We start from the raw sequence: 24,078 nt of genomic DNA, 5'->3' as shown, positions 1-24,078 counted from the left end.
ATAATCCAGCACACAAAGACTGTATTGAGGATGTGATTAGTTCTTAAGTGCTCAACGATGTAAAGCACTGAAAAGCTACTCAAACACCAGTGTGAAAGGATTTATTCCCAGATGGCAGAGAATGAAGAAATAAAGTGCTAATCATCATCTAAGGATGAAATCCATCTTATCTCAAGAAGAAAAAGTAAAGAGCTTTATGGAAAATGCCCTCGTGTGACAAGGCTATGGGATTCAAAAGAAAGCTGTGGATTTCTCTATGCTACTTACTCTCAGCTCTTCCTTTTCTAAAGTGGAATTGTACAGTTTCAGCTACTCCTGGAGACTCTCTGGCCACAGGATGAATAGGAGTTGTGTTTCAATCTAAATGATCTCATATAATAAACTACTAAAAGCTGGTTTTAATAAAAGAATTAGAGAGAAAGAGGCTGCTGACAGACAACTTGATGAACCTTCTCAAATTTCTTTTACAATATTGATTTGGTTCCAGTTTCTCATTTACAACATTTACTTCTTGTATACATAAACTATTTCTGAAATAGTTGAAGTCTCCCAGTTAGCCACACAACTCAAATGCAAATTCCAGAGCTCTGTTTTCAGCAAGAACATTGTAGTAGATAGAAAAAAACAGTGATGTCAGAGATTTAATATGACAAGAAGGAACAGCACACAAATAAAGTTTGAAGAACTTTGGCAAGACTGCAGTTAGTAGTACCACCAAAGAAGCCAGCCCCGTACATAAAACAGAAGCAATTAGAGCTGTTGGATCTGGTTTATTGACACTAGAGATATGCATCACCTGTGAGCATGAAGAAGTGGATATACATAAGATAGGCAACCTTTCCATGATAAATAGAGAAGAAGATCTTCAAAGAAAATGTAAAAAAGGATAAGCAGGAGATGGTTTTTTTTTTTTTTCCTTGGTAGGTAGGTTATTGTCCTTCCAATCTTTGGCGATCAAAATTCAGACAACTGCAGTGTAAGTGGCAAAGGCACCTGAAGGCATCTCTCTGTAACAGGACATCACTCAAGGAATGTGTTTCTGCTCTTTCTAGGGCATCGTGGCATATTTAATTTTTAATAGTGAGCTGTGGGTGAGACAAAGAGAGAGAATCAGAACTACCTTCAGTGTTCAAGGGTAATATTTATTTTTAATTAACAAATGCTATTTATTAAAGTAGCTGGTAATGGGATTCAGATTGATAATAAAGCTGGAATAATATTCAGTTTTATATTTTTTATATATATATAAATAAAAATATATATATTATAAAATATATAAAAATAAATAAATAAAATAAATACATATATAAAAATAAATATATAAAAATATAAATATATATATATATTCCAGTTTTTATATTGACTGGAAATTGGGAAAGGCATCTGTGCAAGATCAATTTGCAGCTAGATCTTAATTATGGACCGTGAGTGCTAACCTTTCCGTGTTCTACTTCAGTGTTAAAATGGAGTGTTATTTCCCAAACACTTCAAATGGGGTAACAGAGCTGCAAATGAAATTAGCAATGTTCTTATATAATCTCATTGAATGATACCTCAGAGATTTCAAGGAAGATGCTTGGAAACTGTTCCATTATTGTCTACATATACATGTTAATTGAACTTTTATTTGCTTAGAAAACAAAACGAAAAACGGTGGCTTAAGATAAAGGATCAAATTAACTACTCCCCTGAGGAAGATTTTTCCTTAAGCAACTTTATTAAGCCTAGAAATAACAGCATTTTTGACAAGCTAATGTCAAAAAAAGGCACACAGAGACAGATTCCTGAGGCACAGGAGCATGGAGAGCTGACATGCTGGAGGAGTACTGTGGTATTGGTATTGGCAGTGTTGTAGTCCCATAGATTCAGTGATACTAAAATTTAATAAAAATACTTTTTTTCCCCCTGTGAAGTTATTATCTGTCCACTCAAGAGCATGTTTTACTCTCACAGTCCTTGGGATGACAATAGCAGCAGTTAATTAACAAACCATCAGCATGAATAAAGTATTTCTGTCCAAACAACAGCCATTCGTTTCATGGCTTTTACAACATCCTATGAGCCAACTTCATAATCTACAGGGGTTGCACCAGGACTAGAGCTTGGTCTTGTGTTTTCCACTTTTTCAGTTGGCTGCCAAGCAGTAGGCAGCAGGCAGTAAGCACTGCAGAATGGACACAGCAGTTGTGGATCCAACTCAACTGGCGGTGCGTGTGCGGAACTCCCACAGTTGTTGGAAACTTGACCTGACTGGAGTGGTCTATGTAACCTCTCCCAGCTACAGAAGTGGAATTTTAGCTTTAAGCCACCTTGGAAAGAAAACAAAACCTACACCAACCAAAGAACAACCTAAGAAGAATAATTGTATGCTAGCAACAAACTGGTCACAGGAGAATTTCTTGCATAGAATAGATGCAGTCTTTGGAATCTCATTGTTCCAAATCTGCTCTCCACAATGGATGCAGTTAAAGCAAAAACCTTCAACAGTATTTCAGAAAATCTATGGGTTTCTTCTCTCCACTTGATATTTTGAGACTGAGAAAGTGGGGAGCAGTTGCTGGAAATTTGGAATGGCATGGCCGTAAGACACTGAGTAAGCGGGTTCATCTACACAGCAAAGAACAAATCCATAAGAGATACGCATCTGTGTGCTGAAAGCAGAGGGCATGTCAGCGTGGCACTGCACTTGTGCAGCTACTGTGCCCTGGCTCCGAGCTAGGTCACTGCCACTGGCACAAGGCATCTCGCTCTGCAGAGCAGAGTAGACATAAACCTGAGAGCACAGCAGAACTCCTGACCAGATTTTTATGACCATGGGCTGATGTTCAGGAAAACACTCTAAAGGAAACTTCAGGTTCTGTTTCAGCAACACTGGAGACAAATATTTTGCTTGACCCAAAAGGTGTCTTGGGCACTACCTTTCCATATAGAAAAAAAACCCTCACAAATTAAGAGGAGATAAGTATGCTGAACTGATTAAAAAAAACCAAAACAACAAACCAACCAACAAATTGTGGCTTCATATTTTGGGTTTGAGTCCTACATTTTTTTTTGTTGGTTTAATACATCAATTAGATGAGGGTTAAGAGGTTCTTACTGGAACTGCTGAATATCTTGTGTTACAGCTCTGGAAAAGTTCCTTGTTTGTTTGCCACTGTTTCCAGCTCAATATTATGGTGTGACAGATGGATTCAATAACAGAAGTTGGCAATCAAGAGATGTGAACCATGGAGTGTGGGGGACTTAACTGTTACCATGGCTTGTGAGGGACGATATTATTTCTTACACATCAGTAGCTTTTCTAGGGGGCAGGAATTGGTTACCTGGCTTAAAAGATGCACCTCTATTTTTTCTGGCCTCACTGTTCTTGGGAGTGATTTACCTTCTCAGTCCCCTTGGAAGCTGGAGAATGGCTATAGGTTTACAGCTTAATCTTCTGGTCACTCATCTCAGTGTGTGGGAGAAGGATGAGGGGGGGAGGCATCCCATCCCGTCCAGTGTGCAAGCTGCTTCTACCTAATGCTCTTGTGTCATGATTGTTCAGTCATCCTGGGCCTGACCTCCATTGCATGCTTCTGGATGAATTTAGGCCTTTCTCTTCCCTGGCTGGAAGCTTATAGCTGCTGGTGACGTCAGCCTGTATGTGCTCTCTGTTCTTGTGAATTGCCTGAACTGTTCCAGCCTCAGCTGCAAAAGAAGTCAAATCTTCAGGACTGTACCTGTATGAACCCAGCACTCCCAGCACCGCCTGGGACTCTGCAGCTGCAGTGGGGAAACAGCTCAGGGCTCCAGCTGGTCTGTGTTCCACATCTCTGAGCCATCACAGGACTAGAATAAGAGGATGTTTTTAAGGCACTTGTCTCTAAAAATAATATTGTTTCCTTAACAAACCAGAATCAGTTTACTGAACTCTCATGTACTTTCTGTGCAGGACAAGATCAAGAAATGTGTTTTCATGTATCACCTACTTTTTCTTACCAAAGAGGGCATTTTAGTTCTTCAGCTTCATTCTGTGTCACCCGAGAAGCTGTTACCACCTCAGCAGTGTGCAGCCCCCAGGAGCAGAACTAAAACAACATTTATTTTCTTTAGAAAGAGTAGCTGCTGAGGCTACTTTAAAGAAAATAGTCTCTGAAGTTGTGGAAGGGAAAGGTCAACATCTAATTTAGATGAGCTTGTGATCCTTATAGAAGCCTGTTTCTGTTCCATACTCTTTTATTTTCAGCCAAATTTGATGCAGTTACAAAGACCCTGCAGAAACACTCTTGCTATTTGTTGTTGTTGAGATACTGACTATCGAACTGTTCCTTTTGACTTTGACGTGAACAAGCAAAAATTTCAGCTAGCACAGCAAACTCTCTGTGTGAAGCTCATCTGATCTGTGCTGTGCTGCTGCATGTTATGTGATGTGATTATCAAAAATCTGCAGAACCACTGAGCACTGATTCACTGTTGACTAGGAATAATATGTACAAAAACAGTACAAAGACATTCCAGGCTCTGCGAATTGATTCCTCTTATTACAGTGCGGATGCAGACTGCTTAGAGGATAGCATTCTTCTAACAGTCAGCTCTCCCTTTTACATGAGTTATCTCATCTGCAGGTTACATATGCCAGTACAGAGGTACCTTGGCTGGCTCCTTGCTCTGTGAAGCCACAGTGTGATTAGGATGGCAGCATGCATCTCACGTGCCTGGTGCTGGTACTGATCTTGCAAGCCTTGCAAGCTGAGCCTTGGACTGCAGTGAGAACTGACTATGTCATCATGTAAAGGCGGTCAAACCATTAAGGACTGTATGTAAAGAGTGTTATCATAGAAGTCTAGAAATTCTGGACACAGCATTTGCATGAACAGTTCTGCAGTCTGGTGTCCTGAGTAAACTCACTGGGCTTGTATATAGTGACCCTCGCATCCCCTGTAGTGAGTCTGATGTCACCATACCTGAGCTATGAGTCCTGGAGGTCCTGCATGTGCAAAGCAGATCCGCTGTACCCAATGTGTTAAGTTTTGATGAATACAGAGATCAACAGGACATTGGGCCTGAAGTAGATGTTATATTTATTTAACATAGTTTCAGTGGGCACTTGCCATCAAATAGTAGTTTATACTTTTTCCTGAGTTCCATTCCATCTTCAAACCAGTTAATAATATTTCTCTTGTGAAATATGATGATATTAGTATCCACTTGTATAAGCCCATATTCTTTAGAAGAGGTGAAGAAAGAGAGGTATTATTTGGAGGGAGGATAACTCGGGCATCAGCCCAGGATAGGTGCCCAAAACATCTTGAAAGTCCAGTGCTGGACTTGGAATCCAAAGTCACAAAGGCATGTGTATATATATGCCCATAGGAGAGACAGAATCATGCTGCTCTCCAGAAGCACGCAGAGAGCTTCTAAATGACACACAGGAAGTCAAGTGATAGGAGGACTCAGGTGTACTTTCACAGCTTAACTTGGTCACTTGTACTGGGAGAAGACATGGAAAGCAGATGAGTCAGGCTGCTCTACTCTACCAGATTTTCTGGAACTAGAAAAGTATTTTTAAGTTAGAAAATCTTCAGGCCACATTTGCTAGATGGAGGCATTAAAGCCATCATTTCTTCAATTTTCTTGCTCATGGCTCTTTCCTGAAAGCACTGACCCCTTTATTCATTAACTTGTTCACCACTGATCGAGTGGTCATAACTGGCTGGTTGCTTCATTCCATTGCCACAGCCTCTTCTGCAGACGTCTTGCTGTAGGAGTCTGGATTTACCCTGGAAGAAACTGGCTAAGAGCTAGCATGAATTTAAATGTGTATTCCTTGAGATGCAGTGAAACAGCACGCAAAAAATTAAAAGCACTTTCACATAAGCTGTAGCAATATCAGCTGCTAACATTCCAGAACCCTTCACTTCTCCAGTCAAAGGTGCCTGCTTAAATTGCTAATTAGCTTTCTCTTGTTATAATTTTTCTGACTTAAAAACTCTGCATGAAAGCATTTTTCAGGCCTGTACTAGTTGCCATAGCATCCATCACTGCACGCTCCTGCTTGTCTTCTGCCCATTTCATTATCAACTATAGCCATAATGTTCTGACAAAAAGAATAGTTTTGAATGAAACACAGAATACAAAATAAGAAGGCCTTAATAAAGGCTCAAATAAATCCCTTATCTGGCAGCATACTGAAAGTATCTTGATTCCTGGCACAGCAAGTATGCTGTGGAGTTCACTCTTCATTAAAAAGCACAGGCAACCACAGTACCAGGATGTGGGCAGTCTTAAAGTCTAATGTGTACATTTATGCAGATACAGTCTTCTGGGAACCAGCTTGTTTTAATCATAAAAGAACCCTTCAAGTAAATTTAATGAGGAGTTAGTTGAGGAATTTATTCTGAAACTTTAAACTATGTGTAAATTCCTGAGGATCAAATTAAGTTGAAGGTAAATAATATTCAGAATGGTGTTTCAGTCAAGGCTGCCTAAAAGCTGGAGACACAAAGATCCTGCTAAGAGAACATTTCTTTTCCAGTTAGAGACTTCTTTAAGGAGCCCAGACAGATGCCATATGCTGATGGTACAACAACATCTTTCACAATGTGACATTTGGAGCCTGCTCAAGAGATCAGTCATTTTTGTCTTTTCTAAGGTTGCCACCTTTAAAATAAATGCCAAACAGTTATGAACTAGAAAAAGAGTAATTGCCGATAGTTATAGGTGTCATCAGTGATGAAACATCCCTAAGCAGATGTTTTGCTTTACATGCAGGGAAGTTCGGGATAAAAAATCCACAACACTGTGCAAAGGACAGCTGTGTCAAGGATGCTTTGAAAAATATTTTCTCATGGATTGTGATAATTTGCCTTCTTGAAGACAGGAGGATCTTGCTTAGAGCTCTTCTTGTCTCGATGAAGTGGTGCTTGATTTCCATTCTTTGTACATTTGAAAAGAATGGTGAACTTGAGATATTTGTTTAATAATTTATTTATTGGGTCCCTTTATTTCTTGGATGATCTGAAGTATAATTAGAGGTATGCTAGTGGAAAAAACACACACGCGTGCTTTCACGTGAGCACAATACCTTTTGTTTGCCTCTCATTTTTCTGCATGTGGTGGATTATTCCCCTGGATGGCATTAGCAATATACATTGCCTGGTGTTTCCCAGCTGGACATTGTTATTTAAAGCACAATTTTAAAACAAATAAATACTTCCTAGTTGTGTCATGAATGCAGGATACAGATTTTATGCATATCTGATTGGAAAATATATGGAATATATATGGTCTTAGTCCTATCTTTTCATGAGTATTTTTGCAGTGTTCAGAAGCTTCTCAAACATATTAGAGGGGAAAAAAAAAGAAAAAAAAAGAAAAAAAAGAAAGATGCCTCCAACCTCCAAATAAAGATCTTTCAAACACACCAGGGTAAGCAGTGTGGGAAAGAAGAACCACAGAAGGAGAAAGCGTTGGCTCAAGCAGATGTTCGTGTTGTGATCCCGTGGAAAATAGTCTGAATAATTATTTCCTTTATTTTGTCTGGAATCTTGCAAATTCTTATACAGGTAAGCAATTTTATATGCGTGAGTAGTTCCAATTCAAGACACAAATCTGTTACGAAAGGATAATACAGATATAAGTCTATAAGATTGCCACCTTAAACTGCATGAACTTGTTTTTGTTTTGTGTGTCACTTCACATACTAGTGAGCAACAATAAAAAATCTTTAAGGAAAAATATGAGGAAAATCATACCACTTGATTTGGGAGGGTGTGGAGTCGTGGAATAATTGGAGTTGGAAGGGACCCTTAAAGGTCATCTAGTCCAACTCCCCTGCAATGAGCAGGGACACCTACAGCTAGAGCAGGTTGCTTGGAGCTCCTCCAGCCTGACCTTGAATGCTTCCAAGGACAGGGCATCTACCACTTCTCTAGGCAACGTTACAGTACTTCACCATCTTCACCACTGTTAAGGTAAAAAAAACCTTTTTCCTTATATCCAATCTAATCTCTCCTCTGTTCATTTTAAGCCATTTCCCCTTGTCCTGTCACCACAAACCTTGTTAAATGCTGTTCCTTTCCTCTTACAGCCCCCCTTTAGATACTGAAAGGCTGCTACCAGGTCACCTCAGAACCTTCTCATCTCCAGGCTCAACAGCCCCAGCTCTCTTAGCCTGTCCTCATAGTGAATATGTTCCAACCCTTGGATCATTTCTGTGGCCCTCCTCTGGATACTCTTCAACAGATCCATGTCTCTCCTGAACTGAGGACTCCACATCTGGGCCCTGTTCTCCAGAATAAATCCAGGAAGCAGAGTTCTAACAAAGAGGGAGAGCCTTGCAGAAATGCATGACTGGAAGGGATGATGAGGAAATACTGGTTTGCAAAAAAACAGAAAAGTGGGACTTATAGTGTAATGAATGCTTGAGGTACAGAAAGGTTCTAATATGGATCTAAGCACTGCATTGAGATCAACGAGATGAGCGTCATGATTCTGAGCGCTCCTATAGTAAAAGACAGTCAAAAGGAAGATAATTAAAGTGCAATAGAAATACTTGTGGAATAAAAAGGTTTAAAGAATATACTATGTTTCCGGAGAAGGCAGGCATCAGGTGATCAGATCTAGTTATGAAACAGAGATAGCTTTTCCCACTGAGAGCTTTGAGCTTTTGTCAGAAAATCAAATAACATGGATAAAAAAGCTCACAGCTGAATGGTAGTGCTTTTCCAACCAAAATAATGATATATATGTTTCTATTTATTTATTTTTAAGAAATAAAATCAATCCCCAAACACTTTAACTTAGGTTGAAACACGACTTTCATGTAGGAAGAATGTTTAATTTGTTGCATGCTGAAATCCAAAGGAATGCAGGTGACAAGTATGCCAGAAAAATCACATCCTGAATGGCTATGATATGCTACCTGGTTCTCAGAAACTTTTATTTGCAAAAGAGGAACACAGAGCTGGTCATGACGACAATGAAGTTTCTGTTCCCAGCTGGCTTCCTGCTACAGTCTCAGGGAGGGCTGAATTCCTGGTGTCTGGCTAATGAGAATAACCTCCCAAGTAATGACACCTGCAGCGCACAAAAAACCCTCAGGTGGCAAATGATGACTTTTTCTAGTATTCCTTCCCACTCAATGAGTGATATGCCAATTATGAAGGTCTGGTTTAGAGAATTCCCCCTGCAACTAGAGTGGCTTACTTGGGGGCAGCCCTAGTGATGCTGTCTCTAGCAACCTGTCCCCCCTCACTGCCTGCGTGAATCTCCAACTCACCTAGAAGTTACAGGACTGCTGCCAGCATTACCCTGACATATTAAATAAAATCAAATTTGAATACTGATTTACATTAGCATGCTACAGTGTAACAACAGGAGTTCCTCTGTTGCTTCACCAAGAACTGACATTTTGCTGAGTGTCCCTAAGAGATGGATGAGTAGGAGGGCTCATAGCTGAACTCCCACAGCATCCCAAAGCAAACTGTTCCAGAATCTCAACTCGATTCTCATGGAGGATGGCTTCCTGCTTTTGAGTGAATCTTGCAAAGCCTCTTCCATACTTCTTTTTCACAGGTACTGTAAGAATTAGTTATTTAATAGAAATGCATCGTTCAGAATGTGTTGTTCTTTCAGTCTTTGCGGTAATTCAAAGATTGTCCATGCTGAGATTTTTCAGTGGATTTTTATTTATGAGGTTGGTTTTGTGGCACTAAAACATTATTGCTGCATCTTGTATTGGGACCAACAAAATGGTGAATATTTGAGAAAAGCAGCTGGAGAAACTCTCTCACTCTTTGAACCAAACCATTAGAATAATAGCCATTTTTTCTTTTTGGTTGTCGTTTATATCCATTTATGGTCGAGGCTCTCTAGAACAGTTCAGTACTTGCCTGTTCACTGTTAGAAGTCCATCTCCCCATGACACCCTTAGCCATGCTCGCAGTCGTAAGGATCAGCTGAAGTCCTTCTGTGAGGTTCATAAAGCTAGGTTGTCCTCTCCTTTTGCTACCATCTCTGGAGAGAGCTCTGAGACACAGCCTAACACAGGACTGTGATAAAGAGACCTTCCAGACCTCAGGCTGTGTGATGCTGGCTTGTGGACTGCATTCCTAGAATGTGGGTAGAGGGCTCCACGGATCTGCACCTTAAAGTTTAACCTTATCTGTATAAAGAGAGCTTTCACAAAAATTTACATTGTCTAATTGTCACAGTGAAGCCTTTTAACGTTCAGGTCTTTGCATAATAGATAACTACTGAATGTAAGTGAAGCAAATTTACTCTATAACTACAATGCAGGAGACCTTCCAGTGTTGACTCAAGTTATGTCAGTGGTGGTATGAATATTTTGTCATAGATCTATGAACTAGTTGATAGAAAACAATTGACTTGTAATATTTTCTAAATGTTCAGATTCCTCCTAAATGAGCTACATTAACACTGAGACACTGAGATTAGTTGATTGTCATTGTTGAGATGTTGCAAATGATCCTTCCTGTGGCTGGTTTAATTAAAACACCTGTTTTATAGTTTGTCATGTCATTGTTGCACCTGTTTATTCCACACACATACAAATGATTATGAAAGAAAACTTTTTCTTTCACTGAACTGCTTTAAGTCAGCAAGATTAAATTGCAAAACTGTATCTGGAGGTACTGAGTCTGCATATCTGTTCATTAACATGTAAATGCCTAGGATATCCAAATTCTGTTGTAAGATGTGCCTCTTTGTAGCAGTAGGAGAAGATATCCTATTGCTTAGCAGTTCTTTGATACAATCAGATTCTATCCAATCTATCTCTGATTCTAAGAGCAAACCCTGGAAGGCATGTGGGGGGAGGTTTGTTGCTTCTTTCAATTCAAACTCTTCAAATATCAGCTTCACTATTTAGTCTACAGTAATGTTGTTCAGCCACAGAAAATAATGTTTAGTTGCCTTCTAGCCAGAGAGTTTCTTTCACCATTGCCTTGGATTATGTTTCTATGAAGTAAAGAAATTATTTTTCTTGGCTCAACTCCAATTTATTTCACTTTCTCTCAGTATTTTTCTCCAGAAGCATTTCCAAAACACTTCTCCTGACTGCCTTGCGTATTCTGCAATCAGTGATATCAGACAGACCACTAGTATTGTTTATTTCATGTATCTCATGAGTATGGGGTTAGAGATAAACTTCAGTCATGGCATGTCCATCAGCATCTCTACTTTGTGTAACATTCACCTGCTTCTGTCTTTCCACAACTCAGCATCTGGTAATGCGGCCTAGCAGAAAACACTCAGTTCCATCTCTTTCCTCAGCATTTCTCTTGGTTAAGGGTTAGTGAGGGCTGCTTGTATGTACTTCTTTGAGTCCACTGCCCTCAGGGAGACCTTCTTGCTTTCAGCACTAGAAAAGCTCACAATTAAAATAGAGATAAGTAGTTCTAGCTAGAAAAAAATGGTATTAGCTAGATTAGACCAGACTTTAGATGGAAACTGGAAACTAAGTTCACCTACACAGAAAAGCCACACAATTTAAATACATTAAATATTTGTATTATTTAGTTAACATCTTTCATCTAGTATTTAAAGATTTAATCTGTAATCACATGTATGCATTCACAGAATCACAGAATGGCCTGGATCCCCAAGGATCATGAATCTCCAACCCCCCTGCCATAGGCAGGGCCACCAACCTCCCCATTTAATACTAGACCAGGCTGCCCAGGGCCCCATCCAACCTGGCCTTGAACACCTCCAGGGACGGGGCATCCACAACCTCTCTGGGCAGCCTGTTCCAGTACCTCACTACTCTGTCTGTGAAGAATTTCCCCCTGACATCCAACCTAAATCTCCCCTCCCTCAACTTAAAACCGTTTCCCCTTGTGCTGCAGTTATCAACCCTTTCAAAGACTTGATTCCCCTCCCCTCTGTAGGCTCCCTTTAGGTATTGAAATGCTGCAATGAGGCCACCCCACAGTCTTCTTTTCTCCAGGCTGAACAAGCCCAGCTCCCTCAGCCTGTTTTGATAGGGGAGGTGCTCCAGTCCCCTGATCATCTTTGTGGCTCTCCTCTGGACCCTCTCCAACAGCTCCCTGTCTTTCTTGTATGGGGGGCTCCACACCTGGACACAGTACTCCAGATGGGGCCTCACAAGAGCAGAGTAGAGGGGGACGATCACCTCCCTGTCCCTGCTGGCCACCCCTCTTCTGATGGAGCCCAGGATACCATTGGCCTTCCAAGCTGCAAGGGCACACTGCTGGCTCATGTTAAGTTTTTCATCTACCAAGACCCCCAGGTCCCTCTCCACAGGGCTGCTCTCAAGGACTGCTCCTTCCAGTCTGTATGGAATCCTGGGATTCCTCTGGCCCAAGTGCAAAACCTTGCACTTTGCTGTGTTGAACCTCACTAGGTTCACCCAGGCCCACCTTTCTAGCCTCCCAAGGTCCCTCTGAATGGCATCCCTTCCTTCAACCGTGTCAACTGCATCACTCAGCTTGGTGTCGTCAGCAAACTTGCTGAGGGTGCACTCGATTCCTACATCGATGTCATTGATAAAGATGTTAAAGAGCACCGGTCCCAAGACAGACCCCTGGGGGACGCTGCTCGTTACTGGCCTCCATGTGGACACAGAGCCATTGATGACCACCCTCTGTCTGCGGCCTTTCAACCAGTTTCTTATCCAACGAGTGGTCCACCCGTCAAATCCACATCCCTCCAATTTGGAGATAAGGATGTGGTGGGGGACCATGTCAAATGCCTTGCTCAAATCCAGGTAAGTGACATTGGTCATCTTCCCCTTGTCCACCAATGTCATCACTCCATCATAGAAGGCCACCAGATTGATCAAGCATGACCTTCCCCTGGTGAAGCCGTGCTGGCTGTCTCAGATCACACACCTATTTCTCATGTGATCGAGCATGTTATCCAGGATGATCTGTTCCATTCACTGTTCAGAGCCATGTTTGCTTATCCTCTGAGCTAACCTTGATTTGAAATGTGAGCCTTATCTGGAATCTCGTCCACCAGGATGGAGCCATTCCTTCCTAAGAAGCCCTGTCGCCTTCTGAATTCTATTTTTCAGATGTCATCACTCTTGATGCTTTTAGGAGTCAGGTTTTGGGATTCAGGTACAAATGTCCCCAGTGACCTTATGGGTGGAATCTTGCCGTGATCTCTTTTACTCTTGTTTATCCTAATGGTGTATGAATCCTTTATGAGAAACTGCTTGCTCCTCCTCAAGGCATACACAACAATTACTTCATTTGTTCTGCACAGAAGCTCAAAACCCTTCGGCAGTCACAAAATATATTAAATATATAAATCATTAGTTATACAAAACTTCTGGCATGTTACAATTGTAGACAACCACAGAAGACGTTATTGACGTAAACATTTGTTTTAGTATGTAGTTGCTCTGTACGAATATATCCACGAGTCCAACTTCCTCTGTACAGTTTTTATTAACTTTGTATGGGTTGGATTTCTTTGCCTTCAATCTAGGGAGATTCTGAGTAGTAGTTATTTACTTTATTCTCTCCATATTGAGTATATCACAGATGACAGTAATTCAGAAATGCTTATTGAAATAACTGGTGTGTTTCTATTGCTGACAGATTGGACTGGTAAGTCTGCAAGCACACTCATTTTGAATGTAAGTCACTATAGCCTAGGTTTATAATGAGTCAACTGAATATGGATTTATTTTCCTAAGCTCAGTTGTGCATCCATTGTCTTTGACTTGCAATATAAGTCTGAGTTCCCTGTAACAGAAAACACAGCTCCTTACCCCACTGACAAGTAAAGCAAGTAGCCTACATTTCACTCAGAAAAGAAAGGAAGAGTGATTATACTGAGCTAATATCTGGACATAGGATCACTATAGTCCTGATTATATAGACACAACCTGTCAATCAGAGTGAATCATTTCACTGCTGCTGAAGGATCTAACCCAGCATCCTATAGGAACTGCAGTCCCAACTATCATCTTTGGACAGCTTTAAGATTTTAATAGTAAATTTATTTTGCCCCACTGTTACTTGAATTGAATTTGTTATACCCAGTTTCTATAATCTGACATTCTCAAGCTCATTCACATTTATCACTACAGCAGTGAGTGGAAGTCAAGAAGAGCTTTTCTACAGCCCTAGAGCAAAAACCATCCACAGCATCCTATTCATTTAAGCAGTACAATATTCTGCTTAAGGTCTGCTAGTTCTTCTACTATACCTTTAACAACTTTAATTGCTGCTTGAATTTCAGGCTATGTGGACTATGATTCAGAAATACTGTCCTTGATGTCAGCTTTTGGGAAGCTGACAAGTGTATCTTTCCCCATTTCATTGTTTATTGGCTGCTCACTCAGTCAGTGCCAGTCTGAGGAATGAAAGATCCTTCTTGTCTCTTGGGAGAAGAGATTTCAATATCGTAAGAACCTCTTGAGAAGTACTTGCTTCTTTCATATATAGAATTTTTTTTGGTCTACTTGTTCATTCTCTATAGTTTTCTACCTTCTCTATCAGTAAGAAACTGATGAAGACAGTCTTCATAGAAAATAATTTGTTCTCTCTTATACTCAATTTCTTTCCACATCTTCAAAACAGTAACATTTTATTCCCAGTTGAACTGAATTGGATACAAGCAATTTAGACAAAGGAAGGTTTCTTGTTTTATGCGTTCAAGTGAAATAAGACAAACAGGCAGTTTAAACAGCCTCCTTCTTTCCTGACTCTTCTTTCTAATTTTTCCTCATCCAGTCTTCCTCAATTTTTTTTTTTTTTTTTTAATTTCACTATTCCATCACTCTACTTTGTTGCCACTGGAATAAAGGGAAGATCATTGAATGGATAAACAATTTGTTTAAACATAGAAAATGGAAGGGAGCAAAACATGGCCAGTCTTGTGATAGAGGGAAGCCACCAGTGCTGGAATTTGTGCTGTTCAGCTTGTTCATAGATGATTTGGAAAGGCAGTGAACACAGTGACAAAGGTTGATGATGTTGCAGTTATTTAGGTTAGTATCAATACACAAAGCCTGGTGAATTGCATCAAGACTGCAAAACCCAGTGAAACTGGGCAACAAAATGCCAAATGAAACTCGACATGCAATGCATATAATGTAATGTGATTCATGTGGGGAAGGAAATAATTCTAACTTTGTACAAAGGCTCTAAACTAACAACTGCTTTACATAAGCATGGATTTTGTTGTTACGATTAACAGTTCAGTGAAAACATTCGTTAAGTGCTGTACGGAATTTAAAAAAATAATAGAAAAGTCACGCATTCAAGACCAAATAATTTGTATAAGGAAAGGGTAAGAGGGCAACAAGAATAATGAAATATATGGAAAACTCCTGTAAACAGAACAGTTGAGATAGCTGAAAGTTTGCCATGAAGGAATGACATTACAGGGAAATTATATTTAAAGTATACAAAATCATCACAAGGAAAAGTTGGCTGTTCTTTAATTGTTCAGTGTCTCTTTACATGCCAGAAGTAGGGTTTGAAAGTACAGCTTATGAGAGCCAGGATAAGAAAAAAAATAGGACCTGATTATTCACACAAGTAGAAGTAGGTCTGTGGAACTCCTTGATAAGTGGCGTTGTGGATGCAAGAACTCTGTACACATGCTATTGAAAACTTGGCAAATATTTCAGTGATAGAACAGCTGGGTGTTTTTGACTACAAAAGTAAGGCAAGTCACCCAAGCTGGGTTTTTTTGCCCATAGGGAGAATATTAGTGGGAAAGTATACATTTTTGTGCTGCTCTTAATCTTAGAATCTTGCTTATGGACTGTGCTTCTAGTTTTTCCTAATAAAGGATAAGCGTTGGTCTGTCCCTAGCAAAATCTAAGCTATTCTTCAGAATGAAGGTGTGAGAGAAAAAGAGGGTAGGGAGAAAATGTTCTAAGAATGAACAGTGGATGAAAAATGGAGGGGAGCAGAGATTCAAGATCAAAGGGTTGAAACTATAGAAGGTAGAACGCCAAGCAGATTACTCCCAACAGTACCAGCCATTCCAAGAAGGTGGCCTGGAAGCTCTGCGCAGCAATGCAACAGGATGAATGAAATGGTGAAATAAAAACTGTATAAAAACTGCAAGATTCTGGGGGAACAACCAGGAGTTCTGGTTTGGTACACTTGCTGCACTCCCTGAACAGGAATTTCTCTCCTACTGTAGAAGGGATAAGAATCGGACCAAAAAATGCCTTTTTCTGCATCTCCTTAGATGGTGACCATCTGACTAAATTAGGTGACCATCAGGTCACAAAAACAGTTCAAAGAGCGGGATGACCTATTAGGTTACCCTGTCACCTTTTGGTGGCAATAGTCAGTTTAAATAAATATTCAATCAGTTGTGGAGAATATCTGTAATGCCCTTCCAAGACTATTTGGAGAGTGTGATAGATTGCTGGACTTTCAGCTTTAGTTCCTTACCAGCAATGTGGGAATGAAGAGAAGACAATTTTTGCAATTCTTCCCAGTCTCCCAGGGTAAATTGTGTGAAGCTACAGCCTTGTCAATTCAGATACAGGATCAAGAAATAATTTGTCCTGCTACATCAGCTTAAAGGAAAGAATCAAGCAAAAGTCATTGAATCAAGAAAAGGTGATTGCTGTTCTTTGCATGATGTATTTGGGTGTTTCATCCAACTTTTCAGCTGTGAAGTTTCTTTTGTTAATATTCTTCTGTTATGTATATCCAGGTACATTAATGAGTGATGAAACTCCCTGACAATCAGCAGCCATTCCCACTGCTGATTTCTGATTCATGGAATGACAATCTACATTCTTTTTATTCACTGTCACCTAATTAAGTACTCAGATACTGAGGCAAAACTTTTTATGCCTAACCTTGTGTCACACATTCTCAGTTAAGAATATTGCCCCTGTGATATTGCTGGCTTCTACATTCTACTTGTTTTCTCAGCCAGCTCTTAGTGCCAGTGCTCTTTCTCTTTATTTCACATTTCTATTAAATGTGAAAGACCATCCATCAGAGATGTTACCAGCTATTTCCATTAAAAAGATTAGGATTTGGAGGCAGACACACAAAGAAAATAGAATAATTACTTAGCATTATACACCTAAACCCAGTGCGCAGTTGTGTAATTACTATTACCCATCACGATCATAAAGAACTCCAAGGATATATAATTAATTCATAATATAATAGCCATTTAATTTCTGCAGCACTCTATCCAAAGATTCAATGCAGTACTGAGCTAATGTCAGTGTGGCGTTTACAGTAGATTTTCTGTTTACAGGTTGAAAATATTCCCTGAGGAAGAACTGTGGATTTGGGTAATCAATGACTGTTAGCTGCTTTAATGCACATTTATTCTTCCATTTTGGCAGCAGGCAACATGCTTAAAGACCTAGATTTGTCTACATAAATTACTAAGACTCCAAACAAACTTTACACTAATCGTATTCATCTGATGGGAACTTCTTCCATAAAACTCTAAAGCCCAGTTTTTCATAAATGTCAGCTGGAGGCTTCTTAGGTGACACTTCAGTTCAGAAGGCTGCAGCACTGCTGTTGAAAATAAGAGAAGATCCCAGGCCATGGTTGTAACAAGAAATCTCTTCGTGACATTTTACCCCAATCCACAGTGATAGTGCAAAGAAATCTTGTGCCCAGAAGACACATCTGGAAAATATCTCTGGAGAGCCCTCTTTAATCAGCTTAACCAGAGTTACCCAATAATCATCAGTCCATAAAACTGCTTGTAATCTGTCCATCAGTACAAGTAAAGCCAGGCAGTGGGAACAAGAAAAGCTAATTTCAAGGCTCCAAATGTTGTACTGGATACTCCTATACCTGGTAGATATAAATGACCTGGAACACTGCAATGTCACCACTTTTTTTATATACCCTCAGGTACACACTGTGGCTTGATTGCTGCTGTGCTGCATACCTGGACCCTGGGAATTGATGGGGGTGAAGGAGAGGGCACCTGGCATCCTCTGCCCCAGCAACATAGGCACCAGTCCTTGGGAGGGCAAAGGAAAAACTAGAAGTTCTTGGCAGGACAGTCAGTACTGACAGAACAGACAGGTAATTGAATGTGCCTGCTTCCATATAAAAGAGGATCTCTAGCTACCTACCCTAGCAATTGTGTGATTAAACTATTATTTTCCTATTTTAAAGATAAAAGCCACTGATTTCAATGGCAACTCAGTAATTCGGTGATGTTGAAAGTCTTCAGCTGCTAAGAAAGGTTTCAGGTCTGTTTCTAAAGCTCAGATCTTTCAGTGTTTTAAGTATCTTGGCTGGTATGTATCTAAGTGCACTTAAAATCTATCCCTAAAAGGTTTACTTGTAGACAATCTGGAGAAGAAATGAGACCTATGGACTGTGAGATTTTCCACACAAAACTGCTCCACAAGTGTTACAGCAGTGGCTGGCAGCTCACATTATTAGTTACCAGTGTAGTCGCTACAGGTTAAGATCAATCTTCTCCCCATGCTTTTGCAGTTAGATATTTCCCATTGAGTGCTTTTTGACTGTACAATTATTTTCCTCTTGTTCTATTTCCCCCCTTATTTTTCTTTTCTTTCTTCTCTCTTTTTCCTGTTGTCTTGTGAGGGTCTTGTGAAAGACCTGCATTTCCTCCTGCCATTGCACCCATGGAGCTTACTTACCCCATGATTCCCACTCCAGGTTCTTTCATTGTATGGCAATTGCTAATCAAACAGAAAAGCTGCTTGTGCTCTCATAGGCCCATGCTGCAAAATCCATAGGTTGCACTCCTGGCAGAATGGGCGTAGATCAGACACAGAACAGCAAGGGGCTTTTCCCCTACAAGTGGACAATCCACTGTTAGTCATCCAGTGACAGACCACACCAAGCATGAGACAAAGCTGGAAAGAGCACGTGCTATCTCATAGGTCTCCATACCACTGCAGTAAGCTGTGAAATGTCTGCAGATGATATAATATCAGGCTTGGCTCCCTATGGGCTTTTCAATGAGGTAATTGGAGTTAAATATTTGTTTGCAGTTGAAGTGGAAAAGAGAAACAACCAAGAAGGGTCACTGTGGTCAGGGATTATTTTAACATCTGCCTCGCTGTCACACTTGAACCATCTTAAAAGTGATTACGCTGCTGTCCTGTGACCACTCTAGACCAAATGCTTTGGACTTAAATCACAAAGTAAGGAGTGAAAATGGAGTTCCTGAACTCTGTTTCTGACTATACCAACTGTGGCTCCTGGACAATTTAAAGACTTAGAGTGAATCAAGAACTTTGGGTCTTGGGGCAGAAATATCCTCCAGAATAAAGAATAGACTGAATAAAAATAGGTCAACAAATAAATAAACAAGGAAACACTGCAGAATAAGGAAAAATATGCTTAATAGACTTTTTAAAGTGCCAGTGAATGAGGGAATTGTCCATGGAAAAGAAGGGCATGAGCCAGAGGGAACCATGGGATGAAATGAGCTGGGCTGAGCAGGAAGAACAGATCAAGCAAGCAAAAACCCTCTTTGCAAGTCTGCAGATCACAGACATTATGGCATTAATGGCATTAGTTCTTTGGTTAGTTATTCCTGGAAATTAAGTAATCTTCTGATGTTACAACTAGCATGTGAGATTAGAAGAATATTCCTACAGAAGATTTTAAGTTTTAGTTTATATCTAGGATAGAAAATGATGACTTGCACTTGAAATGATGAATTCAAGTAGAATTAAGCAATTTTTTTTCATTGCCAGTTCATGGTAGTCAAATCCATCTGAATTTAAAACAGTCATGGATGGTTGTATTTGTCTTAATGAGAACAAAGATGAAAATATCCTCTCATGTGCAATTAAGTATTTTATTCACTATGATTCAGATATTTTTTTTTTCAAACCTATGAGTATTCTCTAAGTAAGAATAAAATCATTCGGCATTGCAAAACAAAATAACTGTTCTTCCAGCTTTTTTTTTTTTTTTTCCTCCATTCTTGTCCTTATACTGAAAAATTTGATAAAATCAGAATGAATTTGTAAAGAATTTCAAGATTACAAGTACCTCAAGTTTTTGCATAAAGAAATGTGGCACATCTTCATGACTTCACTAGAGATAAGACCAAATTAACCCACGGCTTTATAGCAAGGTAGCACTTAAATCTTTACTTCCAGGAGTTAAACTTTTGTTGCATCAATAGGGAGCCTTTCAGTGTTGTTACCAACCTGCTAACTGACAATGTATCATAGAAAAAAAGCGACCTGTACAATATGTTCCTCCCGTGTAAGGACAAAGAAATCTCATGTGGTATCAGTGTCTGGAAAACGAGACCTGATGATTCAACTACTATGGGAACTATGCCTTAGAATAGCATGAATTTTATCTCTGACTTTCATGTCAATCTTCCTTTACTATAACACTGTCAATCAGTCTGATCACTCTCATGCTTCATTATGTTTCCATGGTGATCCTTTCCTCCAAAGCTAAAAATAATCCAGTATTCCAGTGTTGAAGCCTGTAGAGAAGAAGACCATATATAATTGCCTACCTGTAGTTATCTGCCTTCAATACCCCAAAAGGGTTCCCATTCACTTTGTTCTGATATTTGTGGTTGAAATAGTACAGTAGCAACAGGACTAAACCCATTTCCCGTTATTGTCAGTAAATCAATTCATGCCTCATCAGTGAGCTTTTAAACTACATCACAGCTGGCTACAGCTCCAAAATTGTCCCAGTAAGCAATCCCAAAGCACCATGCTAACACTTACAAATACATACTCATTTGTGATTTCTATTCTTAATTTTACTCCTTTTACTGTCAAAGACTTTCAGAGAAAAAGAGAGATACTGTCTGATGGATAGGCTTCTCCAGTGCAGGATGATATCTGTGACAATGACATGCTTATCCAAGGTAGCATGTAGAGAAATGGCATGTTTTGTACTAGTAACATTTTGGGAAATCAAGACAGTAGGCAAGACAGTTTTGTAAAATGCTCATTTATCCCTACTCCTTGTCTTTCTTGTCAGCTTGCTACTGCAGCCTCCAGACCCAAGCTGCATAGTTTCTACTTTTAAATGGGAAAAAAAAAAAAAAAGCCAAGTCATTAGAAATGTAAGAAGAATGTGATTTGGAGTTTATCAGCGTTTCTAAAGCAAATTTCTTAAAACAATTAAGCAAGGTGTTACAGTTTTGTAAGGTACAAAACTCATCTCTCCAAGGCAGCATTCCACTTTCCATACCTTACAGTCTGCCAGCTTCTGCAAAGAGGAGCAAGAACTCTGCAGAAAACGTCCTGCTTTACTACACCTCCCTGCTCAGCCAGCCATACAACATCCTCCCTCTGCACTGAATCCTGCAGAAGTTATAGCGAATAAAATAATGCCTCTGGCAACTATTGCCATCTTCCCACTGTTCTTTCATCTTTGGTTCTTGCCCTCTGGAAACTGGTCTGAATGGCAACCTTTCCTCTCCAATACCACCTCCGGTCACTGAGGAATTAACAGTTGCAATAGATGATCTCAGTTGTCTTTTCCAAGCGTTATGACTGTATGAAAGAGCCTTTGTCATCAACTGACAAAGAACACGGTGGATACATCTGTCCAAGTTTAGCATGGCTGTTATGCCCATGCCAACTGACTTAATTGCAAAAGTTCATAATGCAGCTTTGTTTAACAGCAAAACTGATTCCTAACACTAGGGCTGCTTTTGGCAAACTTCAGGTACCTGCACTGGAGTGAAACCTTACACCAAGCAGGTGTTCTTTGACCAGAGAAAGAAGAATATAATGTAAAAAAACCAGCCTGAATAGTTTAAATTCGTTCCTGCTAGAGCAACTGAAGTCAGGATGTTAAGATGGAATGCATCAGGTGAGCTAAACCATATATATCATTTTCATCTTTACCTGGAATGAAATAGCATAAGTGACAATGAATGAAAGGATGCAGCCTAGTGTCAGCTGTGAGGCTGCTCCTGCTGAATGAGAAGGACAAGGAAGTGCCATCTTTGGGAAAATAGAAGGACTGGTTTTTTTTAGTTGGTGCCTTGGTTTAACTTCCTGACATCACAGAAAGCCACTCAGAAATCATTCACTTGTTCAGAACAACGCATGTCAACACTTCTGATGTTTGCTTATAAAGGATTAAAAGTATTTCTAAAAGCAAAACAGTAATCTTAATATTTCAGGAATTAAAATTGTAATAAAATGTTTTAGAAGTTTTCACCTCTAGGCTTTTAGTAGGCACTGTGGAATTACTGACAAAAAAGGAAAAAAGAAAGAAAAGGGGCAGTGTTGCACTTTTATGACAGGCAACAGAAGACTATAAAAAAAGAGAATCAATCTGAGTCCTTGTTGTTGTCCTACTCTTTCATGACCCGAGACAATAACTGTTCACAGAATCTGCGGTCAGGAGGACAGGTCATTGCATCCACTTGAAAGATTCACACGCACAAAAAGGTGCCTATAGAGGAAACAGTAACCAATACCTTGACAGCATTCACCTCTTTAGGTTGACACTGGCTAATGGTTTTTTATTTTCAAGTGTCTTCACTGCAGCAAAAAAGAAACACTTCTACTTCTTCCTGATGGCATCTGAATGGAAGAGACAGAGTACATTGTTCCTCAATAGAAAGGACAAATTTAAAAGCCTCATCTGAACAAAAGATGTGCAGAAACATGGCATGTAGGCTCCCACGCACCTTTTACACCTTCAGAGAAAGGAACTGGGCAAAGCTGAGCTTCCTGTCTGTGCTGAGTCAAAAATATCACTAGTCCAGGCTGCAGAAACCTGCAACAATTGTTTGATGCTTTCCTAAAGATCTTACAATCCAGAAGGACAAGGCAAACATGGAAAAGTGACAGTCGTGGTTTTCATCACGAGTACCTGCAGATGCAGGCTGTGACCTTGCCCACTGTGTCATCAGGATACTGCTGCTTGATACATCCAAGCTGCCACCAAGCACTTTGGCATGCAGCAATGCTCCTTCACAGCCTATGTGTTACTGTCAGCATGAGGCAGATATTTATGGTCTTTTCTGTACAATAAGAAAAGGAATTATAGACTCAAGTGAATCTTAATTGGAGGTGAGCATCTCTACTTACTTTCTCCTCACTCAGAAGAAGGGAGAGGTGTTTATCCGTAACTGCAAAATCATTTTGGCTAGCTTTTTCTTTCTTGACTTTCCAGCTCACTGGGAAGATCTTCATTTTTCTGAAGCTGACTTCATAGATGCTTCTCCTTTTTACTTTTTGTGACCTTCAGCCTTGGTACAAAATGAGCCTTCATTGGAAGACAGAACATCAGTCACAGTTTCAACATTCTCATTCTTTATTCTTTTCCAGCATCCAAAAGGTGAATGAATCCAAAATGGAATTGAGATTTCTCTCCCAGTTGGATCTTACCATGTAATAGATGAGTTGCCATCTGCATTTCTAATTAAAAATCCAATTGGTATAATGTAATGAGTTTTCTGGATGCAATTAGCAACTGCTGGGGGTCTCTTTATGGAACCAGCACTACAATTATGAGGCAAATAGATTCCATCATATGCAGTGAAGAGTTTTTTCAAAGTTTTTCTGTCCTTAGCTGGATGGATTCGCAACAGGGAGTTAGATGCTTTTAGAAACTGCAGTCTACTGAAATACACAATTCAAGTTATTGCTTGAGGTTTCTGCATAGTTTAGGGCAGAATTAAATGCTTAATAGGATCCATAGAGCTTTTAAGATCACACCTAACTTTTAGAGTTTACATTTACTGCAGAACTGTATGTTTATATTTGAATCACAAGTGCTGCATTAAGAACAAACAGTGGAGACATTTACTTTTCCTCAATAGTAGATCTGATAAAAATGATTTTTAAAAAAATAATCTGATTTAAAATGCATTTTAAATGGTCAGTTAAGCATTCAAAAATCACAATTTAGTCTTCAAAATGGTAACAGATAAGCTTCTCTGGTTCAAGAGTCCTACTTCATAGCACTGAGTTAGAGTTCTATGATTCTTTACAAATTGGGCCTTATAATGAGAAGAGAGAAAGTGACAGAAGATATGTTTAAAACCTCTTTCTCTTCCACCTTTATCTGCGTACATATACACACTGACTTGCTTGGAAGTGTTCTGCCAGAGTGTTACCACATTTCCTAACTGAAATAGTAATGTTTATAAGAAAGA

At 39.7% G+C, this 24,078-nt stretch overlaps 1 long non-coding RNA gene across 1 annotated transcript in view; it reads right to left on the bottom strand.

Moving 5' to 3' along the window:
* Positions 1 to 750: 750 nt before the first annotated feature.
* LOC122178703 overlaps positions 751 to 24,078 on the bottom strand; it is a 25,705-nt gene continuing 2,377 nt past the window's right edge. Inside the window, exons 2-3 of the long non-coding RNA XR_006178424.1 lie at positions 3,720 to 3,828; positions 751 to 1,085 (exon numbers count right to left, since the gene is read on the bottom strand). This is a non-coding gene — a long non-coding RNA (uncharacterized LOC122178703). The remainder of the gene's footprint in view (positions 1,086 to 3,719; positions 3,829 to 24,078) is intronic.

Source organism: Lagopus leucura, unplaced genomic scaffold, assembly GCF_019238085.1.
Source record: "Lagopus leucura isolate 7727_CA_CO unplaced genomic scaffold, USGS_WTPT01 Super-Scaffold_100002, whole genome shotgun sequence".
Taxonomy (NCBI): Eukaryota; Metazoa; Chordata; class Aves; order Galliformes; family Phasianidae; genus Lagopus; species Lagopus leucura.
This window is presented reverse-complemented; position numbering and strand designations above follow the sequence as displayed.